At 44.5% G+C, this 16,433-nt stretch overlaps 1 pseudogene; it reads left to right on the top strand.

Moving 5' to 3' along the window:
* The window catches only part of LOC135218999 (serine/threonine-protein kinase PAK 2-like), a 288,649-nt pseudogene that overhangs the window by 35,321 nt on the left and 236,895 nt on the right, over positions 1-16,433 (top strand).

Below are 16,433 nucleotides of genomic sequence, written 5' to 3' on the forward strand. Positions count from 1 at the left end.
GCTGAAAAAAGGGATTTTGACGAAGGAAAAATCTATTTCTGGGGGAAGACCTGTGTCGCCCGGTGAAATGTTCCTGTAGCACACATTTCTAGGTATAAATAGATGCTAAATATACCAGAGAAAAAGCTAAATGGAATGCTGAAGTTACTACCTCCAGCTCGCTCATCCATAAAGGGTGTCGGTATAGCATAAGGGCGAGTGGAAGCCACTACCACAGATATTCTGCCAATTAGAAGACTCCTCTCTAGATAGGTGCCGTTACAATGTCTACCCTACATCTACCTTCCGCTCGCTACTACTACAACTTCTGCCCGAACGCTTCATTCCTGAATTACGCACCCAAGCTTGGGCCAGCTAAAGGGTGGGGGACCAGGAGAGAAGAGGGATGGGTTCACCGGGCGACATAGGTCTTCCCCCAGAAATAGATTTTCCTTCATCAAAATCCTTTTTCTGGGTTCGACCTGTGTCGGCCGGTGAAATAGTATCAGAGAATTGGCCATACAAGCTTGGTAAATCACAAAATTTTACAGATATATAAGGAAAAATAAAAATTTTCCTAAAATTATGTTTTAATAACCAATGTAAGAATAGCAAGTTACAAATGGTAAAAAAGGGATCAAATATGACCAAATCCATACTATCATGGTAAAAAACAACAGGTAAGGAATACAAAAAACAAACAATTATGAACTATACACATGTCCAGGAGTGGGTTGATGAGCAATCCAGACCGGAACAGAAGGTAGACAGGCAGGGATTACGAGCGAGGCAGGTAGGTGAGAGTGAGCATCAAAAGAAAAATTAATAGCAAAATAAAAGAATAGGAAATAGAGTTACAAAACTAGGCCGTATCAGGGGAGACAATGCTCCCTGCAGCCACTGCCAAATATTTAAGGGCCTCTAAATTCTTCAGATAGTGGCGTTTAAATACTGTTGGGGATTTCCAACCCGTATATTTTTTAAGATCCTCAAAGTTCATTTTATGAAAATAATTAACTGAGGGAGCCACTGCCCGGATATCATGGACATGAGGGACTGAATCCGGATTGGCTTGTTTATTAAAATAAAGAATTTGTTGTCTGATTCCTTTCAAGGAAATGGTTCCGCCTTTTTCTCTGATAAAAAGAGGACCTGAAGATTTTTCAGAAGTTCTGCCCAGATAAGATTTTAATGTGACGATAGGACACAATGATGGGTCCTGTGTGAGAGGTATAATCTTCCATGGAGCCCACCTGTTTTGTGGGTCTTCATTCTTTGCTAAGAATTTCCGATCTGGGGAGAGCAGAACTTCACCTGACGGGAGCAAATCAATATGATTTGGTTCTCTAGAGAGAGCCGACAGTTCAGATATTCTGGCGCCTGAGGCCAGACTCATTAAAAATAATGTTTTCCTGAGAAGGGTTATATATGAGCATGATTCATTATCAGTGTCTGAAGCCAACTTGAGTACATCGTTTAAAAACCAGGAGACCGTGTGAGGACGGTCCACTGGTCTCAGACGAGCACATGCTCGAGGGATAGACAAGAAGTACGAATCTGTCAAATCAATATTAAAGCCAAACTGAAATATCTTCCTTGAGGCAGATTTAATCATAGTAATGGTACTAGCGGCTAGGCCTTTTTCTAACAGGGTTCTAAATAATGAAATTGCCAGATTCGTAGTCATCTTCTGGACATCTGATTCTTTTAGAAAGATGGCCAACTTCTTTACTGCTGCATCATACTGTCTGAACATTGATTCTCTTTTGTCTGACTCCACGAACATGATGTTTAGTGGGTCAATACTAGCATCCTTCTGTGCCGCAAACTTCATGAAGTCCATAAAGTTTGGGCATTCAGAATTCTTGAGGAAGCTGACACAGTCCGAGTTTGTACTATTTGAGTCAGTTCTGGATTGGGAATCCATCTGGGACGGAGATTCAACTCTAGTAAAAGAGGAAACCAATTGCTCTTCGGCCAGTTGGGTGCTACCAATGCTACCTGTCCTGTGAAAGATCTGAGTTTGTGCAGAACTTTCATCAGGAGGTTTACTGGTGGAAATTGGTAAATCTTCTGCCAATTGTTCCAGTCTATGGACATTGCATCTGTGGCGTGAGCTAGAGGGTCCAGATTGGGAGCCACATAACACAGAAGTTTGTGATTAGGTGGTGAACAGGTCTACTTGAAGGCCTGGGATTTGTTGGCAAATCCAACAGAATGATTTTGTGTCCAGGGACCACTCCGACTCCAGCGGAGTTGTTCTGGATATTGAGTCTGCAATGACATTCCGTACTCCGGCCAGGTGAGTAGCTGACAGGTGCCAATGATTTTTTGTTGCTAACGAAAAAATCGCAATCATTACATGATTTACTTTGCTCGACTTGGAGCCCCCTCTGTTTATGCAATGAACTATCACTGTGCTGTCCGAGACTAGTCTTACATGACTGTTCTTGGCTGGAGCTAGTCGTTTCAAGGTCAGAAAAATGGCCATTGCCTCTAGGATGTTGATGTGGAACTGGCGGAATTTTTTCAACCACGTTCCTTGAACCTTCTTGTACTGGGAGGAGCCCCCCCAACCGCTCAGAGAGGCGTCTGTGTGGACTATCAGAGACGGCGGGGAAAATTGTAGTGGCACTGATTTGGAGAGGCTCCGGACTTCCGTCCATGGACGGAGTCTTTTCTTTAATATCGGCGGAATCAGAGAGATTTTGTCTCTGAACTTGTTGTTGGCTCTTTTCCGCCAGACCCAATTGATATCCTTCACCCTGGCTTTTAACAAAACATCTGTTATTGAGGCAAACTGAAGAGAACCTAGAATTCTCTCTTGGGTATGACGAGAAGCCTGTTTGTTCTTGAGGAATTGTCTTGTAGCCTTCGCTATCTCTGCACTTTTTCGGTGGGAGAGATAGTTTGTGTGTGGTTAGGTCCCATGGAATTCCCAATCATTGAAAGTGGGACGCCGGAATGAGACGGGACTTTTCCTTGTTTATCTGGAAACCCAGATATTCTAGGAATTCTATTACCTTGGCTGTTGCCTTGCGACATTCCTCGTCATTGGTTTCCCAAATAAGCCAGTCGTCTAGGTAAGCTACTAACATTACCCCCTGAGCTCTTAGTTCCTGAACTACTGTCTCTCCTAGTTTGGTGAATATTCTGGGCGCTATGTTGAGCCCGAATGGCATGACTCTGAATGAGTAAGCTTGTTTTCCTAGTTTGAAGCCTAGGTATGGAGAGAAGTTTCTTGCTATCGGTACATGATAGGAAGTGTCTGTAAGATCGATAGAGGTGGTGACGACCCCACAGGGAAGTAAGGTCCGCACCTGCGAGACGGTCAGCATGCGGAACTTGTCTCATTGAATGTATGAGTTGAGACAGGACAGGTCCAGAATCACTCTTCGTTTGTCCGAGTCCTTCTTCGGTACACTGAACAGACGTCCTTGAAATTTCAGGCGACTGACTTTCTTTATTGCCTTCTTTTGAAGAAGATCTTTGGCATAGTCCAGTAGGTCTGTCGTTGGAATCTGGTGAAAACTGACTGGTGGAGGAGGCCCTTTCCTCCATTTCCACCCCAGACCTTTCGATACAATACTGTGGGTCCATGAACTGAAGGTCCAATGGTCCCGGGAGAGATACAGTCTCCCGCCTACCTGCAGAGCCTCACTGACTGGTTGAGGTCTTACTTCCTCTGCCTCCTCTGAAGCCTCTGCCTCTAGAGCCAGCTCTCTGTCGGAAGGCACCTCTGGCTCTGCTACTCCTTGCGTGCCTACTGAAGCCTCGAAACGCCCCTTGTGATTCAAAGGAGGCGTTGAAAGCTGGGGAAGTTACAAGGGCGGCCGAACTCGAAGGCTGTTGAGTCGGTTGACTCTGTAGCAGAACAAACTGTTGATGTGACTGTGCCTTAGATGTTGAAGGCTTGTTGATCTGGGAGACAGGAACAGCTTGCACTACTGTCTGAGGCTGAGAGGACTGGAAAGGTTGGTACTTCCTAGGCCTCTTCCTATCTTTGGATTGTGGTCCGGGGATCTCAAACTTCCTTTTGAAGAGAAGTCCCCAATGGACACGAAGGTTCTGGCCGCCTCGCTGAGGACGCTGTTAACCATGTCCTCGGGAAAGAGGTTGGCACCCCAGATCGACGCTTTTATGATCCTGTTCGGTTCATGCCTAATGGAAGCATTAGCAAAGGCATGCTTCCTGCAGGCTCGTCTATCCACTATAAAGTCATACAGGTCTGATTGAAAAGCCTGTAATAGTGACTTTGTCAGGACCCGGAATAGAGGCTCCTCTGCAAAGGTCGTAGCAGTCAACTCTGCAGTGGTGACTGAGTTAATTGACCTGCTCAGCCTGCATCTTGCTTCGAATTCCGCCTTAACCATGGGGTCCGGAATTTTAGGCAAACGTTCACTGAATTGTGTGGAGGCACACTCCGGGTCAAGTTTGCCCACCGTAAACGTTGCCGGAGATCCAGCCCAACACTCTAGATCCCTGGGGAAGGGCAAAGAGGTAGCCTCCGTCTCTTTTAGCTGAGGCATATGTTTGTCCTCCATTCTGGCTTGCAGTGTCAATTCTGCAATCTTTTGACGTGCAAGGAGTCGGAACTTCATTCGGCGTTACAAACATGGTATAGCAACCTTTGTGGGGTGTCAACTTGGTGTTGACACACTCCCATTCTGTGAGGGTGCAGACCCTTGCAGACTGAGCCTGGTCCCTAGGGTAGATAACCGTCTCTTTCGGGACTTTGTCTACCCTGACCAGCGCTTCCTCGGCTAGTCTAGCATAGCCCGGGAAGGGAAATTGAAGGCCCGCCGGGAAGAACTCATAGTCTTCCACCGGTCGGGTTCCGCAACCTTGAATGGTAAGCTTGCCCTCTGAGAACGGGGCATGCAGAGCCAACCGCCACGGGTTGCTGTTTTCGAATGGCGGAAGCTTGGATGCGTCCGGCACCGCAAAGGACTGCGATGTGTTTCCGGACTGGAGGAAACCGGTCACCAATTCCTCCTGGGCCTGTAATCTCTGGGTCAGAGACATGATGGACTGACCCGAAGTTTCGAGACCTGAGGCGAGTTGAGTGGACATTGATTCGAGTCTCGAGTACACTACTTCGCTCATCTTCCGCATGAGAAGATTCGCGAAAGCCTCCTGGTCGAAGCCAGACTCCGCCGCTCTGGCTTTGGAAGACTTAGCTCTCGACCCCTTGGGTGGGGGAGTAGCTTGAGCCGAGGAAGTCGAAGGCTTGGGAGCCGATGACGACCTGGCAGAGCCTGCCGGGGAAGGCTTGGTTGGTTTAGCCACCTTCGGCAGGGATCTCGTCTTCAAGGTTTTGACCTTGGGGATTACTGAGCCCAACCTATTCCAAGTGGGGATGGACTTAGTAGGGAAGCCCTGGAAGGAAGGAGGAGAAGGAGTAGTAGGGCTAAAAGGAAGACTACTTGGCCTCACTTACCTCCCTACCTACCTCCTGTTCCTCAGTGGCCATAGGCTCTCGGTGTAGGCTGATGGCTGCCACTTCCTCCGTGACAAAATCACACAAGCCCTCTTGGTCCTCCCGGGGGGGGGGGGGGGGGGGGGGGGGGGGGGGGGGGGGGGGGGGGTTGAGTCTCCTGGCGGATACGCTCGATGATGGGAGCCGCCACTGCCGCCGGTACTGCTGCCGAAACTGGAGCGTTAGGGTAGAGGAGAGTGCACAGCTCCTCCGTCAGGACGTAGGGTTGGCCGGATTTCACGTTCCTGCCGAAGCCCCCTACCCAGGCCTTAAGGGCCACCATTGAAGAAGACTTGAGCGCCAGATCAACCTGTAAGAAATAACCAAATTAGGTTCCCCAGTGTCAGGGAATTTTCCCCAAACCAAAAGTGTAACAAAAATTTCACAGAAACAATGAGGTGAGTATGTTACCTACCGACTCATCTGTTACGATCTTAACGAGATCGTAGCACACCGTACAGGCTTCCGGGTGCCAAACCGCACTTTCCTCCACATGGATGGCACAGTTGGCATGGGACAGGCAGACCTCATGCCCATACGGCCTGTACAGAACGGCCGGACAACCCGCCACCTGGCAATGGACCATCTGTAAGTTGAAAAGGCAAATGAATATAGTCAGATAATGCTGACGGAGTTAATTCCGGCGGAATGAGTACACTTCAACTAGATACTTAATCAGTTAAAGGCAAAATCGGATACAATTTTCAACTTACTTGTTATTAATAAAGCTCTGGATGTCTCCGCCTGCTCCGGAATCCATACTTGGGATCGTCAAAGCTATAACAAGCGGAGAGGGCCTGATACGAGCAGAATAGGGGAACAAGGTAAAACCTAAGCCTGAGTCTGATTGCACCGAAGTAGAGTAATGAAACCTAACCAATTGTAGGCGCATTCTCTGAGCCCAGTTCCGCCCCCACTGGAGTGGGGAGCAGCGACAGCATAGAAGATGGGAAACAGAGCGGCGGGAACAACGGTACGTGAAACTCGGTGTATACTTTCTGGCATGTGTGATGGTAGACCACACTTCGTCGGAACAAATACGGGCCCGGAGACATACCAACAGAGGCTAAATAAAACATTCTCTGACATAATCTCTCCAAGACTTCGCCTACTCCGGAATCCATAATCTCGTTATCACAAAAGTAAAAGCCGGCGGGGTCGGGCTGATACGAGCAGAACAGGGAAATTAGGTAAAACCTAGGCGTGAGTCTGATTGCACCGGGGAAGAGAAGCAGTTCTAAGGTAAATAGAAACGCAGCTCTAAGCCCAGTTCCGCCCCCACATGGGTGGGGAGGCAGCGATAACATAGAGGAGAACAGAAAACAGAGCGGCAAAGCAGTGGTACGCACAATCCGGCGTATAGCTTATTGGCTGGTGTGGTGGTAGACCCCAACTGGCCAGAGGACCCACAGGCCCAGAGACATATCAATAGAGATTACATAATCTACTAATCACCCAATCTCCTCCAACTAATCCCCTGGATTAAGCTGTACGCTCTAGCTGTCATTCATCAGTAGGATTACTTGAGCAGCGAGCTAGCTAGGCAGCGCCAGAACGAGTCCGGGGCAGGGGTGGGGTGGGGGGGGGGGTGGGGGGGGGGGAAGTGTCTGGAGGAGAGTGGACGAGTCGTGATCGCCTGGCCATAGCAACCGATCAGTGACCAACCACCTCTCGGGAGACGTAACTAGCCTGCCACTAAAGGGCCAGAAGATGGTAGGCCAACTGACATCCTAAAGGGGGCATCAAGTGATGTATTCTTTCACCAAAGTATCCTCTCTTATATGAGTACCATCCTAAAGGGGGCAAAGGCCCAGGCTACACACAACAAGACAAATCATAAAATAATTGATGAGGAATTACTGGAAGAACTGCGAAAGGAGGGAGGGGGGGGGAATGCACCCAGCTAAGGACCCAGCCTAACCCTCTGAGATCGGTACAGATCCGGTCAGGTAGGCTAGCATGGCCTCCAAAGGACGTCATGAAGAGGACGGATAGAACCTAACTCAACCCTCCAAAATCGAATCTTCCAATTTGGTCAGGTACGATAGGTCTAGGCCCTACAAACATGACACGAGAGAGACTGTCCTGGACCACCCTCCAAGCAAACATAACTGCCTGGTCGAGAGGCGGTAAGGGAGATGGCCACAAGGGTGGAGGGGCATAAGACAGCCTTGCCTACCCTCCAAAACCTAGCCTAGGTCTGGTCGGGTAGGCCAGGGAAGGACATTGCGAAGGACTTCCAACCTCAACAAAAGTAAAACAATTATCTGAATAGTTTATCACAAAGGTGCATATAATCGAATGCATTACTGACTAAAATTGAAAAACACACTAAAAGTATACATGCATGAGTACCGCAAGAGAGAAAGAGGAATCGTCCTCTCTCAAACCTGGCGTACTGCTAGGCTAGCCTAGAAGCCAAAACACACTATACTCGAGCATAACATAAGTATAAAATCGTACGCACGAAGGGGAACCAACACGCTCCTGAGAGGCTGAGGATAACAAAGGGTGCCCCAAAAGGCTAAAAACGAAAGGTAATCGTAAAAGAAAAAAGCCTCGGAGTACGTCAGGAGCGAGTTGGGCCCTACAATAGACTAAAGACGTAAGGATAAAACTTGTAAAACTAATGCTCCAGAAAACGACAGGAGCAAGAAAAATGAAAAGGCATATGAAAACAGTAGTCTAAATAGTCAAGTGCTAAACGGTGGACAAAATCCATCACAAGATAACCACTGGAAAAATTATGCACGCCGCGAATGATGCACCCAAAATGGCGGATGTAAGGAGCGTCACCCCAGTTCACGAGAACAAAGGGACTTAATAAAGGGCTAAAAAGGGGGTGCATCGTGCCCTCACAAGATTCAAAAACGAAAAATGGAGTACTCAACTTAGATGAAGAAGCTTGGGGCTCTTGGGCAGACATGCTTCGCCAAAAAACTCTTCTTGAAGACAGTGAAAAAAGCGTGTGCATACACTAGATGTGCCAATACAGGAATGAAGCGTTCGGGCAGAAGTTGTAGTAGTAGCAAGCGGAAGGTAGATGTAGGGTAGACGACGTAACGGCACCTATCTAGAGAGGGGTTTTGAGAGGAGTCTTCTAATTGGCAGAATATCTGTGGTAGTGGCTTCCACTCGCCCTTGTGCTATACCGACACCCTTTATGGATGAGCGAGCTGGAGGTAGTAACTTTAGCATTCCATTTAGCTTTTTCTCTGGTATATTTAGCATCTATTTATACCTAGAAATGTGTACTACAGGAACATTTCACCAGCCGACACAGGTCGAACCCAGAAATGAACTGGAGACAGTCAGGGCAGCAATCATACCAGCTGAAAGAGAGAGCCGTATCATTCTTTACTTGAAGTTCCCTTGATGGGTGAGAAGTGGGTGAGGGGGTGAGAATCCAGTTGTTGTTTGAAGCCAGAAAACCTGTTCAGTTATGAAGAGTTGTGGCAAGAGAGTTGCTGACTGGCAATAGCTACTGCAGTTATTCCTGAAAACTTCATTCATCAAGGTTACAGTAAGTAACCAACTTCTTAAGTGAAGAACCAGTGACTGATGGTGAGGATGGAACCTTAAAACTGAGGCTTGTGAAGGAGAAACTCTTAAATCTGAAAATCACTGACATTCACAAGTTCCATAAGGCCTGTGAATTAAAATGAAATAAAAGAATCCCTAGAATAAGTTTGAACATTGTGAAAAAATTCTGATGCAGAAACTGGAAAATGCTGTGTAAAACTTCAAGCAATGGTTTGAAAATAACAGAAGAACTATGATGGTGAAAATAAAATTTGAGGGAAAAGCTGCTGAAACAGTAGGTAAGCTGGATTTACTCATGGTAAGCAAAACAATCGCCCACATACGGGAAACTAACAGAATAGCGCCAACATGCTCCAGGAACACCACTGAAAGCATTTGGCAAGGGCTCAGTCATTGCCAACACTAATGGCACAACTAGAAACGGCACTCACAGTAATGCGCTGATGGCAAAATGTAAAAATCCAGGAGAGAAAAACATGTTAACATCTGGGCAAAGTGCATGATAGAATGAGGCTCATCGATAAATACTTTTAGTAATGGGGATTTGGTTGAGCATGTGTGGTGGAATAGTTTTTATTTGAACTTTTTACTGTGTACCAGGATGCATCTCATATAGTTACAGACTAATTTATGATGATTGAATTTGTGATAGATATTTTTTATAATTTGCATTCACAGTCATGTTTCTTCCTAAGTTTTGTTTTACATACTATGATTTTATCATTTTTATTTGTCCATTTTTGTGTACATTATTTTTTAACCTTTGTACTTTTGGCTTATTTTTATTGATAGTTTTTTCTTTTGATATTTTTACCCTTCTTATTCACCTATTTTTGTCGAGTTTCTTTTTCGTATGTTCTTATTTTTTTGTATCTTCCCAAAACCTTTATTTTAGTAAAGCTGAAATAGAGAGAGATCCTGATGCAGTTGTTTCTGCAGTGAAGTGGATACAGCATTCTATGCGTATGAAAAAAGAGGATATAAAATTCACACCTACAGACCGCACCATAAAGGAAGAATCAGATGCAATTGACCATGCATTAGATAATAACAGTGGTATGTAGTTTTTTGGTAATTTTTAAAGAATATTCAATAACTGATGGTGTACATGTAAGAGAACATCTGTCTAATTTTAAGTTTAAATAATGGTTATCATTAACAAATTTAGTTTAACACATGACAACAATAGTTAAATATTTTGATAACAGTAACAACAAAATTTTTTGCAATAAGTTGAAGAATTTTTTCTTTTAAAAAAGGTAAAATGAAAAATGAAATTTTATATGATGGGACATTTTGTTTGACTCAAATGTTTCTCAGACATATATTTCCTGATGAAAAAAGAACAGCACCAGCCTCTGTCAGTTATTAGAGTATTGCACATACACCCATTAGGTCTTAGCTGACAGCTGAACTCATCTTTTTGTTGTAGGCCTTTTATATCTGGAATGTTGGGCAAGGATGAAGGAAGTTACAGGTTTTTATTACAAGATACATACACATATGTTTTACTGTCGTTAGTTTTTAAAACATGATTTTTTAGTGACAGACACTAAATTAGTGTTGAATCTCAGTGTAGATGGGAGAGTAGAGTTAGAGTTGTCAGAATTCCTGGTGGCTAAAATGAGATTGCTGTATTTGTGATGAATATTACTTACAGTTAGTTATACATCTTAAGGCTGTTAGCTGTGATTTACATTCAAAATAAACAAAAGAATAAGGCTTGGCTGACCTGTATGGTCTGTATAATTACCTGTTTCCCACCAGGTGGCATTCAATTCCTTACATTCTTGTCAGGATTCTTTGTGCTGTCTCCTTGTACATACAGTGTAAATTGGCTGTAATACTTGTGACTGTTTCTGGCTATTTTGATTTTTTTCTCCTGTATGATGCTGTGCTTGTTTTCTGTTTTGCATTATGTCATCTACAGCTAGTATAGAAAGCAGTGTTAGGTTTTGCAAGAACAAGTTTTATGTGAACTGAGTGTATGTACTACATAGTAAGTTTGGCATGATGGTCACATGGGTGTTACCAGTAAGGGTAATGAGATATTCATTTTGGTACATAGAATGTAAGGGACAGTCTGATAAAAAATGAATAATTTTCTAAGGCACTTAGTATTATTAGTGTATACATCCGCATATAAGGCGACTTTTACAGAGGACGAGGTAAAAAAATTATGGCAAATTGTTATAAATTTATCACGTATCTTTAGTATAAGACAACTGCTAATTTATAAAACCATGTGTATAGACTAGTTTTTGGTTACCATATATACTTGCATATCATGAGGCTTTTGAAGACCTAATTTTGAAGTTAATTTTAAGGGGGTCACATCATACACGAGATGTGAAATTAGCACATAGTATTAGTATCATAATATGAAGTACAATCATAATAAGTTGGCATCTTTTCCATGGATCTTTTAAACAGTTATGCTGTACTTAGCTTTACTTCATTGTATCCAGTGATATTGTATGTACAGCTATGTAGCTATCATGCGCCATTTGCTTTGTTTAGGTTTTCGTGCAGTTGGGCAATGATAGCATTTGTAAATTTTTGTTTAGGCTTCAGTTTACATTTAAAGATAACAGGGGTGTTAAGTTTTGTTACATCTACCATACACATTAAAACACAGTAAAATGTGTTCTTTGATGCCCAATAGTTTTGATAAAAATACTTCTCTCCAATGTTATTTAGGGTCGAATCTGATTGGGGAGTTTCATCAATGTTGCTGATGCATGATAACGATAATTACATAGTCATTAGCAGTTTGAACATTGTTTTCAGTAAAATGTGTTCTTTCATGCCCAATAGTTTTGATAAAAATACTTCAATGTTATTTAGGGTCGAGTCTGATTGGGGAGTTTCATCCATGTTGCTGATGCATGATAACGATAATTACATAGTCATTAGCAGTTTGAATATTGTTTTCTCAGCTTGTGCTACAGCTTGCATCTACAGTAGTAGCCCAAGCAGCAGTGTGTAAGGTTAGCAGAAGATCAGTAGGGAGAAATACACATAAAGTGAAGTTACTTGCTTATTTCTTGATCTTTTTATCACAAAAAATTTACACCATGAATGTATACTCCTTAATATGGGAAAATATGTTTGATTCAGGATGGATTGTCACATTCTGATTTCTTATTTTCAGTTTAACCTTATTAGTACTTATTAACTTAGAGATTTTGAGCCTGCCATATGCCTGAGAATGGGGCCATTTCTATACTATTGTGCCTATCCATTCATATAGATTGTTTTGCACACAAATGAACGGATGTATAGATATTGGTCATTCATTAGATATTGTTCATCTGTTTTGTTTGTAACTGTCCAGGGTGTAATTTAATTATAAGAATTCATTAGTGGTTTACTAAGATATTGTCAAGGACACAATGTAATTATGGCTTCTGGTTTATGTCTTCATTCATTTTGATTGAGGAAAAATTTAGAATGTTTTTTGGCAGACAGTCAAGGCATTTGATCCCTAAAGCTCTTATCATAAAAGTAAACGAAAAACACTGCCATCTGTTAGAAAAAATGCACATAAGTATATTAAATGCTCACTGACGGGAGAGGAAAGATAGAACACAAGAATGCACCAAAGAAGGAATAAAATTTGGATAATGAAAAGAAGACAAGAGTATTTTAGGGTAATGAATGAGTGCCCTTATGATTGTAAAACTGTAAATGGTCATTATATATATGAATGTACTTGGGATAATACTGGATGAGGTTAACAGTAATATATCCAGTGTTTGCAGATACTGTACCATATGGTGTAACTGGAATTATCTATATACTGTTTACCGCTATAATCTGAGTCCACTTTTGATCAACAAATAAAAACTTAAAAGAGTTTTATCATTACATGCTATGGTTTTATATTTTATTTTGTATTTTTTTTTTTTAATTTCCATTCATAAATAATTAGTTGTTAAACATATGAAACATACTAGATTGTGAAGGAAGCAAGGTGGCAGGGGCTGCTTGGAGAGGTGCTGTGAGGTCCAAATATGAATTTCAAGGGGTTTACATTTGAATTTTGATAACAGTCCACTGTGTTATAGATGCATTGTACTATAGAATGACACTTTCTTGCTTTGTAACTAACATTTAAATGATTTTTTTTTATAGGTAAAAGTTGTAGCGGTAACCTAGAGGAAGTCTCACTTTCTGTTAAGGTAAACTAATTTTGTATGCTTTTAATTTATCCAATTTGTGTAGTCTTTTTGCTTTTGAATTTTATATGCATTTGATTATATTTATTGTAGATTGAGGATTGTGTAACACTCCGTTGTTCATACACGTACAAACCTTTGGTCTTAACAATAGGGTAATTTCTAGCGCCTAGCTAGATCCGGTTAGATCACAGATGAAAGCAAGGAATCTTGTGAGATCTGGCAACGTGTGCATTTATTGGGTGAAAAGTGGTCAAGGACCATGCACCCACACCACAGCGCTCAGTTTTTTTCTTAACCGCCTGGGTGAGAGTTGTGGTTGACCTCTCTTGGCATTTACCAGGTTCATTGCCCGTTTTCGCTTGCGTTTCTGTGTGTGTGCTTTTATTATGGCTTCTTTTGCTCCGTCTTGGCCTCAACAACGTGTGTGCCTGGGTACTCCAGGTTTCTTGTGTTCTCGTTTTTTGGTTTCTTCAGTGACAGATTCTCACAGAACTTGTATTAGGTGTCATCCTAACGTTGGTTCAGTGACGAATCCCTGCACGGAATGCCGTGCATGGCCTAGAGGGCAGTGGAAGTTATTTTTATATTAAGAGGGAGCGTCGTAGAGTTTCTACTCTTCCTTCATGGGGAGATTTTCTTCTCTTCCCGATGCTTAGTCTCCTGCCGAAGTCACACCCCCTACTAGTGTTGTGCCTTTGTCTCCTTCCGTTTCTTCCATTGATTTGTCATTGGAAGTATCGGGAGGCGTTCAGGCTGATTTATTATGTAATGTCGCCCCCTCTTCCTCAGGAGTTGATTTAATTGCCGAGAGGGAGGAGGCTTTTTCATCAGTTTCTTTCATTTCAGAATCAGAGGTGTCCAAAATGGCGGCACTCTGGGTTGCTTGGGCTACGAGGTCCACTCTCTTTGGAGGGTTTGCTGACGCACTTCTTGAATGCTCGCTACCCCACTCCTCTTGCTGTCCAGGCCTTCCCCCCTCCTCCTGGCCTCGTCTTCGTTGGTAGCTGAGGTCAGCCATATTGTATTGCTCTGCCAGCAACGATTGCCGCTTATTTGAGTTGGAGGGAAGCTGTGGCGTCAGCCCCTCTGGTGATGTCACGCGGTTAGTCATTTTGGATCCCTCCGCCAGTGGAGTCTGCTTCCCGTTCGGATCGAGGGGAAGTTATGTCATCGCCCCTAGTGACGTCACTTCCATCGATGACATCACTCCCAGTTTCCTCCACTGCACTACCTCTCTCGTCTGTGTCATCATCGTTTGCTGATGTGACGTCATCTCTGCCATCCAGTTCACTGCATCTCCCTTCCATGTCGTCGGCCCCATCTTTTGCTGATCCGTCTGAGGCTTTGTGTCAGGCAGTTCTTAGGAGATTGGACTCTGTTTTAGAAGATAGGTTTGCTGCCATGTCAGCTGGGAAGACTGGAAGCACCTGCCATGTCAGCTGGGAAGACTGGAAGCAAGTGTGTTGTGTCGCCCCTACCTCCTGCAAAGAGATTGTGTAAGGAGCCAGTGCTGTCTTCCTCTCCTTCTCCCCTATCTCTGCCGCATTGGTGCACCAAGCATTGGAAGGCTAAGGACTTTGCCCTTTCTTCGTCTGCGAGTGTTGGTGTTACTGAGAGTGTTAGTGTTTCTTCCCCTGTGCAATCTGCAGTGGCTGCTTCGTCCTCTGCATCAAGTCGCGAGCATGTTGCAACCTCCCACGTTCGTGCACATGTTGCAGGTGCTTCCGCGTCTCTTTCTCCAGGGCCTATTCGTGGCTGTAAGGATCTCAAGGCTCCTGTCAAGAGGTTGAAGGTTGTGAGCGCAGAGTTGGTACAGCAGGAGTGTTTGCCTGCCCCTCTCCCTGGTACTTTCAGGGGTTTGACTCCAAGGGATTCTCATTCTATCTCGAGTGTTCGAGATTCTTCACCTACGCATGTTTGTACGTCTGCCCCACACGTGCTCATTCGTGGCCATGTTAGAGAGTCATCTGTTGGTAGAGTGCATAGTGATGTCCCTAGTGTTGTGGTTGGTTTGTCACAGGAGTTGGCACTTGGATCCAGCCCAGACAGGTTAGTTGGTGTTTCAGGCTGTTTGGCTGCTGGATCTTCTGTTAATTTACAAGAGGAAGGCACTTTAGATAAGCCTGCACATCCTTCTCGTCGTCGGTCTCCATTGCCGGAGCAGGAGGAGGGAGACACGCAAGAGTTTTTATCATCCTTTACAGAAGTTGTCGATCTCATTCATGGATTCAACAATTTGGAGAGTGGGACTCAGGCTCAGTCATCTTTCACTCCTTCCTGCTTGGAAGCCTTGCTGGGAACTACGCAGGATCCCAAGTCATCATTTCAGCTTCCCTTGTTGGGGCATGTCCAGTCGTTCTTGCATAAGGTTAATGCCTCTGTTTCAGATTGGGACAGATCGCTTCGCTCACGAGGCATAGGAAGTACTATGCTATGAACTTTGCATACTTGATGTTGCGTCATCTTAACCTGGACGTCATTCGTCTGAAGCCGGGATTGGCTTTGGAGCAGGTGAGGTCGGTGGCTCCGTCCCAGTCTCCTCCATCCCAGTCTCCACAGGATGCCTCAGCATTGGAGTCTACGGCAGCCTCCATGTTGCAAACAGTTTCTTGGCTGGACTTCTGGTTGGCGGTCCTTGCCAAGATAGCTTCTGACAGGTCCCCAGAGGGGTTGGTGAGTGCTTCCTCTCTTGCCAGTTTGTTGCAGTCCAGAGGCAAGGTGTTCTCGTATCTTGCTCACCTCAGTGTTAATTTATGGGCTAACCTTCTGATTAGAAGAGATGCAGCTTTATCCAGGATGGAAAGATCAGTTGACCCTGAGTCCTTGCTGGCATTGAGGAATGGAGATCTTTTGGAATCACAATTTCTGTTCCCTCGTACCGAGCTGGAGGATGCGATAGACCGGCGCCAGGCTGACACCAAGGACAGATTAGTGCACCAGGCTGTTTCTAAGTCAGAGTCTTGTCCTCAGAGATGTCCGGCTCCTCCTCCTCCCCCTGCCCAGCAGCAGTCACGAAGGTCGTCGCCTGGTAGGTTGTCAAGGATTTCGGTTTTGGCAGGGCCTCCCTGTTCCTCCCAGCCTAGGGCAGAGGACCAACGTCCCTTTCGCTCCCGTTCCTTTAAGCTGAGAAGGGGCCCCAGGAGCAGAGGTAAAGGGGGTCGTAGGTAGGTAAAGGCACCTCTCCCTCCTCCTGCGCCATGGGTGGGCGGTTGCCTGGCAGGCCAGTGGGCCAAGTGGCAGAGTTATGG

The sequence above is a fragment of the Macrobrachium nipponense genome, chromosome 1 (genome assembly GCF_015104395.2).
Source record: "Macrobrachium nipponense isolate FS-2020 chromosome 1, ASM1510439v2, whole genome shotgun sequence".
NCBI lineage: Eukaryota > Metazoa > Arthropoda > Malacostraca > Decapoda > Palaemonidae > Macrobrachium > Macrobrachium nipponense.